The sequence below is a fragment of the Haliotis rubra genome, unplaced genomic scaffold, assembly GCF_003918875.1.
Source record: "Haliotis rubra isolate DU_JTF1 unplaced genomic scaffold, ASM391887v1 Scf256, whole genome shotgun sequence".
Classification (NCBI taxonomy): Eukaryota; Metazoa; Mollusca; class Gastropoda; order Lepetellida; family Haliotidae; genus Haliotis; species Haliotis rubra.
In genome coordinates, this window is record NW_025766625.1 from 535,554 (window position 1) to 551,882 (window position 16,329).

Below are 16,329 nucleotides of genomic sequence, written 5' to 3' on the forward strand. Positions count from 1 at the left end.
TTTTCATTTCTTTACCCCTCAATCACCCAGCCCCTCCCAATGAAAGTTTTTCCCTACTCCCTGTCATCTTGAAACCCACTATCTCCAACCCTCGTCTCTTCACACCATATCTACCCTACCCATCCATCCCTTCAACATGAGTGAGTGAGTTTGTTTTAGTTTTATGCCGCTTTTAGCAATATTCTAGCAATATCATGGCAGGGGACACCAGAAATAGGCTTCACACAGTGTACACCTGTGTGGAATTGAATCTGTGGTGTGACAAGTGAGCACTTAAACCACAGGGCTACCCCACAGCCCATCCCTCAATGTAACATTCACCATCCTCCTCCTCCTTGCCTCTAAAATCAGCTTTATATCAAAGTCTTTGTCTCTCCTCATCTTGAAAACCTCCCTAACTCGTACAAAGTTCACCCATAACTACAGACTCCCCACCACCCCAAACATGCTGTCCCTCCCCACCTCTTGGGGCACCTGTTCCTCGCCTGCTGGTCCTGACTGATGTTTCCTTACCAGCTTCAGTCCATAACTGTAATGACTGCATTGTTTACCAAAGCCAGTTCTCCACTGAATCCAGCCATTACACAAATAAATGCCATTCGTCCACAAGGTCATATTTCCTTCAAATCTATTCAAGATGGTTGCCATATCGTGTAGATGTAACCTTTTGACCTGGGGCCAATAGGATCAAAATTAGTCAAAATTATTCTCCGTGTTTGATACTAAAAAGTTTCATGAACTAAATTTCTACAAAAGAAACATATAAACCTTTTTCATTGAATTTAACAGAATTCTTAACTGATGGTGCCAGTTTTCCACAGTGTTGTTCACTTGGTCATGAGCAGTCGTCTAGAATTATCATGGAATCTGATATCAACAATGGCTGTCATACATTGAACTTCATAGAGTCAAACCCAGGTCTTCAGGGGGGACTATTAAACACCCATACTACTTGGCTTCCCAATAGATTGCTGATATTTTCAGAAAATAACTCATTCTAAATACCTGTTTGCAACATGAGTGTACAGTAAGTTGTAAAACATTTGTGAAATGTCTCAGAAGATGTGCTGTAACATAAGTCACTCAACCTGCTCAAGGCAGAAACCATCCATAAAGACTAACGTTTAGTATTATCTATAACTATATATCTACAAAATGAACATAAAATCTTGATGGAGCCCAGAACAATACTGAAATTCAAACCTGAGGCATTCTAGACTTGACTTAGATTAGTTTGTTACCTGTTCTCTAGGGTCTGGAAGTCTCCCATCCATACAGTTTAATGTTATGTAAGAAAACAACTCATTGTCAAGTACTGTTTGCAACATTTAGGAGAATGTACATTAACCTATAAAAGATTCATGAGACTTCTCTGAAGACGTGTTGAATCTAACGTTTAAGCTCTAGCCATAAAAACATCCACATTGCTTAGGCTCATACAAGAAAGAAAATCACTGTCATTGTAAAGTACTGCTTGCAACACTGAAGAGAGTGTACAGTAACTTGTAAAATATTGTCGAAACTTCTCTGAAGACGTGTTAAAACCTAACAGTAAAACCCAAGCCTTAAACATCCACAGAGCTGCTTCTCATGTAAGAAACCAAATCAGTCACTGAAGACGTGTTGAAAATAACGTTTTAAACCCAAGCCAGAAAACATCCACATAGCTCATTCTCATACAAGAAAGCAAATCACTGTCATTGTAAAGTACTGCTTGCAACACTGAAGAGAGTGTACAGTAACTTGTAAAACACCAGTGATACTTCTTGGAAGACGTGTTGAAACCAAACAGCCAAACTGATTACAAAAACAATCCATGCAGCTTAATGTAATATAAAAAGAAAACAAATCACTGTCATTGTAAATAGCTGCTGCAACATTTAGGAGAGCGTACGGTAAACTGTAGAAGTTTGTGGGGCTTCTCCAACACAAAGATGTGCTGAAACCAAGTAACTCAAGACAAAACCATCAACACATCTTAATCCTCCATTTTTAACTTTCTATGCACAGTTCACACCTTCAATCAGCGATCGTGCCACCTTTCTAATCTAATTTGATATCAGCTTTATACAATATTTACTCACTATGCCATGCTAAACTAGGCAGAGGCCACAACGGTTGCATAACAATAGCTGGTGGAAGAAGGCCCCCATTACTGTCAACCGACCAAGGGAAAACCGCAACCCTATATACTCCCATGGGCTGATGAGGAAGGGCTGAGATTGGGTATCACAAGGTTCTGCAACAATACAAGGGGTGGCTGTGTGTAGGGCACAGGTGTCCCTTTCTGTGGGACAATACCATGAAAAATAGGCAGGGGCAGAGGTTAATGAAACTCTCCACCCTGTGTGGAGCTGACGACCAGACTACTGTGTACATATTGTGAGAGATCTGTATGAAACACACTGTGTGGAGTTGATGAAAAGGGAAAGGTTTCTGTGTACAGAGAAAGGTGGTGGTGAATGCTGGTTTTGTATAATCCTATAAGAACACCAGTTTAAGGGACCTTTTCACTGTTAATTAATCTATTCAAACAAAGTGTGGCTACATCATTTCTGTTTGTTTATTCATTAGAAACAAATGTTTTTTCAAATCATCTGGTTCAAGAACATAATTACCAAATTCATTTTGTTCCAGTTTTGTAAGAAAAAAAAAAGCCAGTTCATGACATTATGTATTGTGTCTCCCATTTCTGACAAAACCAGCTGGATCTTTACATGTCTTTAAGGCAATGAATACTAGTTTAAATCACAACTTCTAGATTATTTTAACAAGAAGACAAAGTCATCAATATCCCCCGCAATGGCAAAATACTCTTCATGATTATGTCTACGAGTTATGATTATGTCAAATATTTAAGTGTGTATATAGAAAAGTGGAAGGAGAGTATTGAAAGATTTTTAAAGTTCTGCTCCAGAAAGGAGCACTATCACCAATTTCAGTCTGTCAAACTTGTTGCCATGGAAATGCCAAAAATATTTTATTCAGAAATCCAAAACTACCAAAAGGCACCAGTACACCACCAGATCTATCTATGTGCCAAGTTTGGTGAAGAAATAGTGAACGGTTTTAGAGTTCAGCTCTGGAAAAGTGTACTACCACCAATTTCTGTTTAAGTCGAAACTTGTTGCCATGGAAACGCCAAAAATATTTTATTCAGAATTCCAAAACTACCAAAAGGCACCAGTACACCACCAGATCTATCTATGTGCCAAGTTTGGTGAAGAAATAGTGAACGGTTTTAGAGTTCTGCTCCGGAAAAGAGCACTATCACTAATTTCATTCTAAGTCGAACTTGTTGCCATGGAAACGCCAAAAATATTTTATTCAGAAATCCAAAACTACCAAAAGGCACCAGTACACCACCAGATCTATCTATGTGCCAAGTTTGGTGAAGAAATATTGAACAGTTTTAGAGTTCTGCTCCGGAAAAGACAAATGTGCGGACGGACGCACGCACGCACGGACGGAGTCCATTTTAATACCCCCCGCAAAACGCGTTGAGGGGGATAATAATAAGAACAACTTGTCCCTGTACAAGACTGATATCTGATTTCTAGACTTGTCTATTCTATAAGTATAGAATTATTATATATGCATGGACTTAATTCAATAGAGACTTAGAGCAAGGCTAATGTACAAATAGTATGCGTTATCATGCGTTGAAAAGTTGTCAACATGCAGATACTGTAAATGCACTGAAATCCCTGATCTCAAGATCTTCAAAGCATGATACAACAATTCTTTAATTTTCATGTCACACTTCGACCTAACAATTCTTGAACAACAGAATGAAAGATGTATTCTCCTCTATACTTTATAAAGATATTCTGCTTGCTGAGGTGTGGAAGGAATGTGACCAGATTAGTGTCCTTGTAACTTTCAGTTTCATACTTTTAAATAAACATAGAACCACAATCTGAAATAACAATGCATGCATACATTAATGAAAAAAATGCAACCATAAAAAAACAAAAAACAATCCTTCAAAACAAAACAAAAAACAGTTGTTGAGTTTTGTATCAGTGCAATGTATCCTTATAAAACATTGAGTAATACAGGTGTACATAATTGAGAAGAAAACATTGCTGAAGGGGCTGTTGAGAACAGGTGGCCGGAGGGGCTAAGTACAGGTAAGATTGTCAGGTAGATGTTTCAAGAAGACATTCTCCTACGTCATTGTTATAACTGGCAACTACCACCACTGTGAATTCCTTTTCACAAAGACTGAATGACGTTGGTGTTAATCTTCTGCCCAAAGATATTCCGACATCCTATCTCCTGGACATACAAGCTGCCCCTGGGAAGTCACATGACTTCCTGTATTGGCTACCCGCCTTCCTACTTCAGTAAATCCACCCTGACAAAGGCTGGGAGAAACTCCAGATCTTGCGAGAGTATGCTCATGGAACACAGACAGATTCATGGGGCCGACCACGATGGCTATCTCTTGGGGCTACTGGGGCAAGAGCCATGGCTCACCACAAGGACACTCAGCTCTATCTGCGATGCTGTCATGGTTTATGCAAGGAACTGTGGACTGTTGTAGAAAATAGATCGGATTTCACCCTGACCATCAGATGCCAGGATGTCAGACTCCAGCTTAGCAATACCTCAAGGACATTTACACTGGCATGTGGGTGTGTCACCAGGTGGGTCCTTGGCGTGATGAATCACTGCTTTTGGAAACAACCACTGTAGCCACTGTTGAATGGCAGGTTCTAGTGTCTGATCTCATCCAAAATGACTACGATCACTGAAGTGGCTGTTCTAGTGTCTGATCTCATCCAAAAGACAACAGGCACTGAAGTGCTGTTATGGCTACCTGGTATGGCTACCTGGCTGTCCTAGTGTGTGATCTAAACCGATTGACTGTTATGGCTATCTGGCTGTTCTAGTGTCTGATATGACCTATTATGGCTATCTGGCTGTTCTAGTGAGTGAGTGAGTGAGTGAGTTAGGTTTTACGCCGCTTTTAGCAATATTCCAGCAATATCACGACGGGGACACCAGAAATGGGCTTCACACATTGTGCCCATGTGGGGAATCGAACCCGGGCTGTTCTAGTGTCTGATATGACCCATTATGGCTACCTGGCTGTTTCAGTGTCTGATCTAACCCAAATGACTGCTGTTAAGGCTACCTGGCTGTTCTAGTGTCTGATCTAACCCAAATGTTCAATAATCTTATGCATACCAGGGCACTTCCTTAAACAATGACCTTATTCATCCAATTTCATTAAACTGAGTGAGAATGGTTTACGCGGCTATTAGCATTCTTCCAGCAGGGGACACCAGAAATGGCACCCATGGGGTGAATCAAACCTGAGCCTTCAGCATGCCGAGCGAACGCTTTAACCACTAGGCTACCCCACCCCCAGTTTCAATAAAGATTTAGGATACTTCAGTGGAAACATGACAAGCTGTCAAGCAAAAAAGAGTACACACTTGAAAACTGGATTTAGCAAAACCACAATACCACAATTTACAACACCTCTGTCACTGAGTCACTGAAATGCTGAAAACATCTGGGCCGTAAACAAACAGCCATTTTATTCCACGCATACACGTGATGTAATGCATTATCACTGATTAACTACTTGTGTCTTTTTCATTTTCTACAGGGGCTTGGGGTAGCCTAGTGGTTAAAGCGCTGGCTCGTCACGCCAAAGACCCGGGTTCGAATCCCCACATGGGTACATTGTGTGAAGCCCATTTCTGGTGTCCCCCGCTGTGATGTTGCTGGAATATTGCTAAAAGCGGCATAAAACCAAACTCAGTCAGTCAGTCAGTCAATTTCTACAACCATCAAAAACTGGGTATATACTTTCCCTTGTTAATGTGGAACCAGTGTGCATGCTGAAACCTTGCCTCAGACCATATAATTCACTACTGACAAAACTAATAAAAAGAATACCTGTAACTGATTCAAATTAGGCAATAAAGTTCAGTGAATGGCCCCAGTCTATATAGAGTACCCACTTGATCTGATAAGCTAACACAGACAGTAGAAGTACAGAGCCCCAGGCTATTAACACCCAGCACATGTCTCTGTCTCAACATTACACACCACCATTATGTTCAATCACTCGCTTCATTTACTGTCAACCACGCCAGTTATCTCGCAATATAGTCATCCTGTGGTTCAGTGAAAGTCATCAAGTCAGAATGTTGGGGTGTGTGGTTTAATAGATCTTTAATTGCAGAAATAAAGTTCCCTACTTAAACATATATATCTAAGAAAACATAAATAAAAACAATCCAGGAAGAGCTCGGGAAAATTCCCATTATTGCCTAATTTCAGAGAGCTTGAGCTGAGGCAATCTGAACTTGCCCAATCATTGGGAAGCAGACTAAATTACCATTCACTACCACCAGGAATAAAAGCATATAATTTATAAATACATTTATACTTAAATGCATAAAATCCAAACAGAACAAAGCTTAATTTCAAAGCTAAGGCAACCTAAACTTGCCAAACCTTTTATGTCGTGCATTCATTTTGACTTTATTCTCTAGGATCAGGGTGACAGAATTATTTGCTTCTATCAAAACTATGTACATTCACAGACTACATGTCAGTCAAATTCATAGTAACCCTTGGCAAGTGCAAACCAGGGCCCTGTTCACAAAGCTCTCGTAAGCCTAAGATCTCATAACTTTTCTCGCAGCATTCGTACTTCCCATACTGTAACATTGACTTACGATAGTCATAGCGCTACGAGAGCTTTGTGAAATGGGGCCCTGGACTCCTGATATAAATCCACAAAATGTTTTTTCTCACTCAAACAGACTTCAAACTTTAATCTTAGTGACGATGACACCTCCCCAATCAGTTGTAGGAAATGTTTGTCTGTCATGGTTTGGCTATATTTCACAAGACATCAATTACATATTGTTGCGTTTCTCACCTGTAACGCTGTATGATCTGGGAGTCTGAATGTCAGTATTTCACGCCTCTGTGTCAATGCTTCCATGTTTAGTAACAGCAATACCACAAACACCACTACGCCCATCGGAACAAGACAATTTTTCTATTGGTAAAATTGGTACCAGGTCCTTTTTCACATGGGGCATTGTGTTGCCCCTCACGGGGACATGAAGATGAGATTAATTGGCTGGTTGGCATGAAAATCTGAGGGGCAGACAGAACAGTCCGACAGTGTTAGAGGAAATCATTCGACTGCCATCATGTCAACCTGCATGTAAAGGGGCCTATTCTGACTCCCATATTTCAATCTTGGTGTTGATATATCACCGTGACAAATGGTGCATGTTTAAAAGGACTACTCACCACTTTATAACCCCCCTCAACACACATCTCATACAACCTCACAAAGAACACATTCTCGTGTAGAAAATCATCTTCAGATTTGTAACCCACTGATAAAGTTTGTACCAACACAGGTCTGATATATGGGTTTGTAAAATTGTAATTGAAAATACACTACATGTTTGTACTTTAACGTGTGAGTGTTATTGTGTCAGGGTGGGTATCAATAATTGGAGAGCGCCTGTTGAAACTAAACACAGTTGTGAGATTTATAAGTATGTGATTTATTGATGTAACTGAATAGCTGTCCAAATGTTTGACTGAGTTGCACGTGATAATACTATATCTGTTTATTCAAGCATATTTTCATTAAGCAGTTTCTCCTATTCATACTTTATACACAGAAATCTTTGAATGGTATTTAGAATGAGTGAGTTTAGTTTTACACCACACTCAGAAAAATTCCAGCTATATGGTCTGTAAATAATCGAGTCTGGACCAGACAATCCAGTGATCAACGACATGAGCATCGATTACAGAATTGGGATACGATGACATGTGTTATCCAAGTCAGGCCTCGATGCGTTAGTTAGCCTGAAGACCACCCGATCACCGATGCCGTTAGATATCACCTCTATACTCGACAAGCATGTGTTACTGAAGATCAATTCTAACCCAGATCTTCTGGTATATTTATTAGACAAATTGTGTGACTAGAGGGTGCTATGTACATAAATCCACATCTGTTTTGCCCTGTAGTTAAAATTTTATCAGTTTTTGAGGACAGTCAAGACTAATCTTTGGCGCTGATGTTTTATATATTCAAATTTCATGTAATGGTCATTACAAGTTTACACAACACTGTCAACATTTCCTGAAAGCCTGTCTTGAAATTTGCGTAGAAATGAAAGACACAACTAAACCATCTCCAAACAGAACAATAATTGTCTGACAACAACATCTAACTTCAATCACGTGACTCGCGTAACAAAGGGCTTAGAATGTCCAAAAGAATATTGTTTTAGTTTCAGCCAAATGTAACTGTCCAATCAACAGCTTATTAAACATTTAATGCAAGTCCATGAAAAATAGAGACATCTGTCATTAAAACAGCAATTTAACTTGTGCCAAACAAATGTATTATTTTCTAAACACGGAGATGAAAGCATGTGTGTAAAAGGTTGGAAATGAAGCATGGCGACTCTGGGTTAAATTAAAGGGGACTGTTTGAGGCGATTCTCCACATCAGCGAACAATACCGTTCTGCATCATTAACACCATGTGTGCACCGAGCATGTAGATTAAATAGTCCTCTCCATTAACACCGCCAGATACAGGATCAGGGAGCAAAAGACCCAACTAGCAGCGTGCGCTTATCTGGGGGAAATCAACATTCTGATATACAGATAAACAGACATATGTTCATACCTGGCTTAATCTGATAAACAGAATCAGATTCTTGGGTCTAATGGCCTTGTTCATCTAGGACTTATCAGCATTGATCAGCTGTGTGATAAACACATTTATATACTACCTGATTGTCTCCACGTAGAATGTATCCAGTTTCCAACTCTCCTTAGTTTATGTGGAGACTTAATGTATTTGACATATTCAGCGCCCATGCACGAAAAAAAAGTTTCAAGGGTGGGTGGGTATGAAAGAGTAAACATTCCACTTTGTTTACACGAGTCTAACATTCCACCTTTACAAATATTTCATTAGCATGTTAAAAAGATAAATATCACATCTCTTCCTTTTAGGATGCTCAGATAAAAATGGATCAGTCATGGGTGCTTGTTAGATGTTCAAATGTCGTCTTGGAATTTAAGTGTGGTAACATGAATATACTACTAATCCATGTTTGAAATGGTGAGTTTTGTTTCACTATGAGAGTGTTTACAAACGGCAATAATTTAGAAAGTTTGCCCATTGTCTTTTCAGTGAAATTTTAACACTATTTCAACTTATAGATGCCCAGGGCCCCGTTTCACAAAGCTATCGTGGCGCTATGACTGTCATGACTCTATACTGTAACATAGACTTATGACAGGCGTAGAGCTATGATAGCTTTGTGAAACGGGGCCCAGTACCGTACTCACTTGTATATTTTGTGTGCAATCTCAACGGCTTACCTGCTCTATTGTATGAAACTTAAGTAGAGAAAAGGGCCCCGTTTCACAAAGCTATCGTAGCGCTATGACTGTCATAACTCCTATACTGTAACATAGACTTACGACAGTCGTAGCGCTACGATAGCTTTGTGAAACAGGGCCGAGGACCCTTGAAATTAGTAATTGGATCTTCTGGACCCCTATTTTTTATGGCAGGTAAACCCTGTAATCTATATTTGTAACAAGCGGGGATAAGATTTTCGAAGCTCTCTTAGAGCTAAGATAGTCGTAAGTTAATGTTAATGTATGGCACTTACGACTACCTTAGTGCTAAGAGAGCTTCGAAAATCTAGGCCCAGAATCATTAACTGCCTGCTGATGAAGGAGAAGTGCTGCCTCCTGAATATGTTGAACTATGGAGTTGGGGAGCTTGAGTCTATGACTTAGAATCATTACGGCACTGTACATCATACTTTGACAACATGGCAAGAATCTGTTGATAGCAAGGAAAATGTCACATTCTGGAAAAAAACATTCTTCAACATATTTTATCTTTTTCTATCAACTTATCTGAAAAACATGAATCAAATCTTCTGACATCAAATGTTTCATCTCAGGACAGAAGCTACGTCATCATCTTGTATGTGTGTTCGTGTAAAGGGGGAAGGGGTGGGGAAAGGATTGCATCCCTCTGTATCCCCAACACTCTGTATCTCCCACATATATATTTACAAGTAGTAAAATCATGTATTTGCTTATCACATTGTGACATTTTCTATTTTACTGGAGAGGGCAAGTAACAAACAGTTTCCATTGGCCACTGTTTCAACCCTACATCACAACCTCCTCCTAATTTCCCCCAGAATCTCCATGTCTGATGTCAGGCAGTAGCACAATGCTGTGGCCCAGAATCTTACACCAAACAACAGCAATGGGTGATGTTGACAAGGTAACAAGATTATCTCTGACCATAGCTGGTCAATAGATTAGGCAAACTTTTCACCCATATGACGTTAATTCTGCATAGTCCACCTTTATTTACAACTGACCACATTCCTCCCAGGGACTGGCCCAGGTAATCCCCAGCTATCAAAGAGGGTCGTGGCTCAACCACAGGTTTGATAAGCGGAGAGGAAAACATGTCTGCTTGCCGTGTGTACGCAGCCAGGAAAGCAAACAGAGCGGGGTCGTGGGGCCAGCACATGACGATGAAGTTAGGACTGGTGCTATAATGACCACTGGCCACTGTGAGAACTGGGAATGACTGGAATGTACCGGAATTTATTTGTCTTTTTCCACAGACCGCCCGGAGTTGTATCGTCACATCCATCACATGTTATCAGTCGAAGCTGATGAGAATCAACACTATATGAGAGCAGGGGGTCAGATTTGCAGTGTTTTGTTTCTTGAATTTGGAAATAGTTCCTTTACTAATTCAGATGTAGGGTGGATTCGTGTAATTTTACAGATTATGTAGCCCGGGTCCTTGTTCAAAGGTCTCACTGAATGTTTACTCATTCATTATCATGACAATACATAGAAATATTGTAACCAATCACATTTCACAAAGTTGCTTTTCAGATAGACTAACAACTAGTCTCTGAAATGAACATATTTTACACACAAAAACAGTTCATAATAAGAAAAAAACTATATATAATGAAAAGGAGCCCTGAAGCTTTCTACATTTTCAGACACCCTGAAACTGTGGAAATCTAGAATTGCCACATATTCTAAACTTGCATGGGCTTTCTTGGATATATTTGTTTCAGAGTCTGTATGACACTACTTTACAGATTATGAAAGACATAAAGTCCTAACCCACTTCCTCATTTGATCATAACCTCAAAGATCTGAAGAAGAAGCTGTGATTAGAGTGATGCTCTCCTATCCCCCCTCCCACTCTGCCACCTGCTGACTATGTGTGACATCACATATATTACCCTGTCATGAACAGGTGCTCATGCTGTCAGCCACTGGTTTAGCAAAACACTGATCAGCATAACACCAAAGACTTATTCTCCCCACAACTAATTAACATCCTGAAAGGGCTGTATGGTATTCAAGTGGTTAAGGCATTCCCCTGTGTGCATGGGTACAATGTGTGAAGACATTATTTGGTGTTCCCACCGTGATATTGTTGGAATACTTCTAAAAGTGGCTTAAAACCACACTCACTCGCCATGGACCTTGATCATTCTCTCTACAGTCACAGTTAAATGAACACAGTATTTCCTCTTAATTCCCTGTGTAAGGTCACTGATACAAGCTACTGGGATATCTAGCATGTGATCAACGGTATCATTACTGAAACTGGGATACCATATCAGATACATATCAGTAAGAATATAACATATATGATTTAGTACATGAATGTATGACAATATATAACACATGTAACTGTGAGCTATCATCAAACATGTAACAGTATTAAACAGTGGCAACATTGTTGTAAGCTGCCAAACTCTCTAGTCAAATACTACCTACTCAAGATAACTCACAGTAAAAACATGTGTTTACCACACACAGATGTATATTTGGCATTGATTGAAACAGGCTAATTTCAGTTTCACTGTGGACATTGTTACTTTCATTAACTATGATTTGACATGATCCTTAGGGAAAATATTTAGCTTCTGCATCAGTGGAGAGCATTCATTTTAAGGCCTTCATATAAAACACTGTTAACAACTACATAAACACACATAGGTATTACTAATATGGATAAAACAAACCTTTATGACTTTAATAGACATCTCACTTTGGAAAGTCCAACACAGTATGGAGATACAATGTTTGGAGACAATGTATGGACAGTGTATAAGACATAACTACTGAGTTTTTAGGTTTGTTATTATTATCCAACACAGTATGGAGATACAATGTTTGGAGACAATGTATGGACAGTGTATAAGACATAACTACTGAGTTTTTAGGTTTGTTATTATTATATACATGTTTGAGAAACAATTAATAGTGTTGAATTAAATTAGATGCTCCTTTTGTAAAATAAATGTCAACTTTTATGATCACTTTAAATCAAATAAATGTACAGTGGTGTTTTAAACATTGGTAGAGATCAGACAACCCTGGAACGTTTACACCAGTTCACTTTGTGATAAAATAACAGTTTTACTTGACAGGAGGTTCATAAACCATTTTCTCAAATTTCCAACAATAATTATATTTCACTAGTATCAGGTCATAAATTCTCAAATTTGGGGTCCAGTTCCTCGAGGATCCCCCTGGGTGTTTTATCAAATCATCTGGTCTCAGAGTGCCCTTCCTCCCCCAAATTCTTTCCCCTTGACAAAGCGTGATCAAAGAATTGATAGGGACTTGTTGGGGTCATAATACCCCACTGTTCCCCCAAAGACGAGGGACAATGGGGAAAATGTCCCCCCGTTAGCACGGTACAGAGTCCTCAACAAAGACGGACGCACCCTAACTAAATCATCTGTTTTTACGGTCTGTTTTGTTTTTCATAACAATCTACTGCCCGTGGCAGGGAAGATTTGCGGGGCTATGAACTCGTGAAATAGCAAGTTACTCGCCTGCTTGTGTATAACGCTTCAACGGGCCCTTCGGTCTGACCCGTCCAATATACGATGTCACTGGTCATAAACTTCAAAGAGAATGTCTGTCGCTGCGTCCGTAGATAAAACACCTGAGTGTTTGAATATCTCGTAACTGTTTTGTGATCAAATAAAAAAGGAAGAAATTCGCCCTACCTCCGTTGTATCCCCTGTATCCTAATGCCACTCGTCCTAAAAAAGCGGCTAAGGTAAAAATGAGAATGACAGTGCAAGACACCATTCTTCGCTATACGAGGGGTCGAGGCCCCGCCTGGCCACTCGTCGAAACACACAGTCCGATGGTATCCAAATTTGAAGTAAATCCACAAAAACCAAGCATATTGAAACACTGCCACTATTCAACAGGTGAAAAATCCATCGTTTTCAGGTAGATGTCACACGAACGCTCAGGTAGATTGGCCGTCGACTCTCTGGGCCATTCATGAGAGTTGTTCGTAGTACACACCGCCAAATGTGGCGTGACGTAAACACTGTAACGGCGGTCCCGCGTGGACCGCGAGAAAAGGGGCGGGGCTTATTGGAGTAGCGGGAATCCCATGCACGCGGGGACCGTGGATTAAAGGTATACTCCCGTTAACGGTATGACGATAGTACCGTAAAGCATGTAAAATCGATGCGTATAAACTAAAATGGGTGTGACATTGTTTTTCAAACAATTTGTTGGTATATCCTGCGCAATCTGTGCCCCACTGTTTTATTCTTTGTATCCAGATTGACAACAGAAAACTTATACCGAAGACAGGGTTCATTTATATTTTAACTTTTGGCGAATTTTCTTGAAAAGCGACTCGATATAGATACTAAACCAAGCGCGGATGAAACGGGTATGTGTCGGGGAGATGTGTGTGCGCGTGCGTGCGTGTGCGTGCGTGTGTGCCTTCGCGCGCGCACACTCAGCATACAAGCTTAATTGTTGTAAATTGTATTGAAAACATATCATCATTTCATTTAAAGTACATTTTACACCTGTTTCTTGTATAACGCCACATTCAGCAATATTACAGCAATATGAGAGTGGGCTATGAATAATCGAACCTCGATCAGACATTCCAGTGATTGACATCATGAGCACCGGTCAGGGATAATTTATATGTTTACTTTTGTCGAATTGTCTTGAAAAGCGACTCGATATAGATACTAAACCTAGCGCGGATGAAACGTGTATGTGTCGGGGATGTGTGTGTGTGCGCGCGTTCGCGCGCGCACACTAAGCATACAACAAGCTAAATTCGAGTAAATTGTATTGAAAACATATCACCATTTCATTTAAAGTACATTTTACACCTGTTTCTTGTATAACGCCACATTCAGCAATATTTACAGCAATATGAGGGCGGGCTAAATAATAATCGAACCTCGACCAGACATTCCAGTGATTGACATCATGAGAAAACGATGACAAGCCAGTTCAGCGAGCCTGACCACCTGATCCCGTTAGTCGCCTATTACGACAGGCAGGGTTGCTCTGAACCAATTCTAACTCGTTTTTAACCTTCTTAATCGTTTTGTGTTACATTTACTGTTTTTGTGTTACATTTAACAGTGCTTAACTGTTAAGTGTGCGTCCACACAAAGCGAGGGTGTACGCCTCCTAGGGATGTAGTTATCTAGCAAGTGATCAGCGACTGGGCGGTATAGGACATGGTTATATATAGACAAGGTTACATATACACTGAGATTAACAGAAACAACAAACAGGATGACAAACGACAAGGGATGAAGCCGTATTGTCGTGGCCACAGGTTCATGACAAATGAGTGAGTGAGTGAGTATGGTTTTACGCCGCTTTTAGCAATATGCCAGCAATATCACGGTGGGGGACACCAGAAACGGGCGGCGGTACGATCGGAAGCTTCAACCATTAGGCTCCAACACATCCCCTTCATGACAAGACCCATGAAGATCCGGGTTAGAATTGATCTTCAGTAAACCATGCTTGTCAAATTACTCACTCAGTTGGCCGGTATATATTTCAGCTCAACGACAGCGGCCTGTATATAATTGAGCCTTCACTGGATAAACTAGTCTGTCTCACAGTCCCTGAACCACATTAATTTCCCTACTGCCAAGCCCTCTCTGCAGTGCTAAAGCCCTAAATAGAGCAAGTCTAGATTTCTTCAGGTTCTGAATCTCTGGTCTCCCTAGGGCTCCTTTTCAATATAAATGGGCTTGTTTGTTACTATCAAAATTATATATATTCAGAGACTAAGCCTTAGTCTATGGATAAACCTGTGGTTAATAGTGTGAGCAAAGATTCACGCCGTCGCTGTACACACTATGTATATAAGGTCGCAGAGGCCATTTTGTGAGTTATTCACGGGGAATATACACTGACTATATTCCCTGTAAACACTGTCCATGGTGTTTCAAGTAGTTGTCCACTCCTATGCGTCAATATATAAGAATATAGATGGCTATTCCTATAATACCTGGACTTGTCACTTAAGAAAACAGTAGCCGAATATGTCGAGTCATCACATTTGCAAGTCCACCTCATCCTACTGGACCTCTGTGCTACAGTGGGGCGGCCGCCAGCCCTGTGTTGGTATAATATACACTCGTGGCTACGGCTGATGTATATCGGGTATTCTTGATAAGGGCGTGAAATAAACTAGATATTCCACACCGATACCGATATACATCGCGTTATTGTTAACGGTAATTCGGTGTCTACTGTGACTGGCCAGCAGCTGTAGTGGACATGAAACGGCCGTCAGAACTTATGTATATTACAGACGCCATTTTTGTGCGTCTGTTCTTATCGCCCACCGTGGGCACGTGTTGTCAGTTGTCGATGATAAATCCGCTGTGACACTACCATCAATTCCAATTACCTATCTCTTCAGATGTAAATATCCTGGATTATCATTTATTGATGGAAATTTTGGGATACTGGGGATACTGCTTTTAACGTTGAAAACATGGAGCACTTTTACAGTTATTTTATTACTATAGATGAGATAGGTTAGGGTTTGATGTGAGAAATTTTATGTGGTGAGAAATATTCTATGAATTCAATTTGATCATAAATAATGTTTCAACTATGCATGATTGATCTGTATCAATCAGTTTCATTCCTGTGGGTTTCATATTCATTATTCTAAGACTTAAATACACACGCCCTCACCCTCGAGGGTGTTCGCGCCATTCACCATGGAGGTAAAAGTGTAAAACATGCGTCACTTTAAACAACTCACTCACTCACAATTCCCATAAAATACTTTTCAACACTGTGTAGTTCATAATTTGAGGAGATTATAAGAACGCTTGCTCACCTAAACAAATCTACCTTGTTCTCGTTAAGTGAATGAGTGCGCTTTTAGCAACATTCCAGCAATATCAAGGCGGGG

At 40.2% G+C, this 16,329-nt stretch overlaps 1 protein-coding gene across 1 annotated transcript in view; it reads right to left on the reverse strand.

Annotated features, from left to right (window-relative positions):
- The window catches only part of LOC124279747, a 189,625-nt gene extending 176,228 nt beyond the window's left edge, over window positions 1-13,397 (reverse strand). Inside the window, exon 1 of the mRNA XM_046715613.1 lies at window positions 13,115-13,397. The gene's annotated coding sequence lies outside the window, so the exon portion shown is untranslated. The remainder of the gene's footprint in view (window positions 1-13,114) is intronic.
- Between the last annotated feature and the right edge of the window lie 2,932 nt (window positions 13,398-16,329).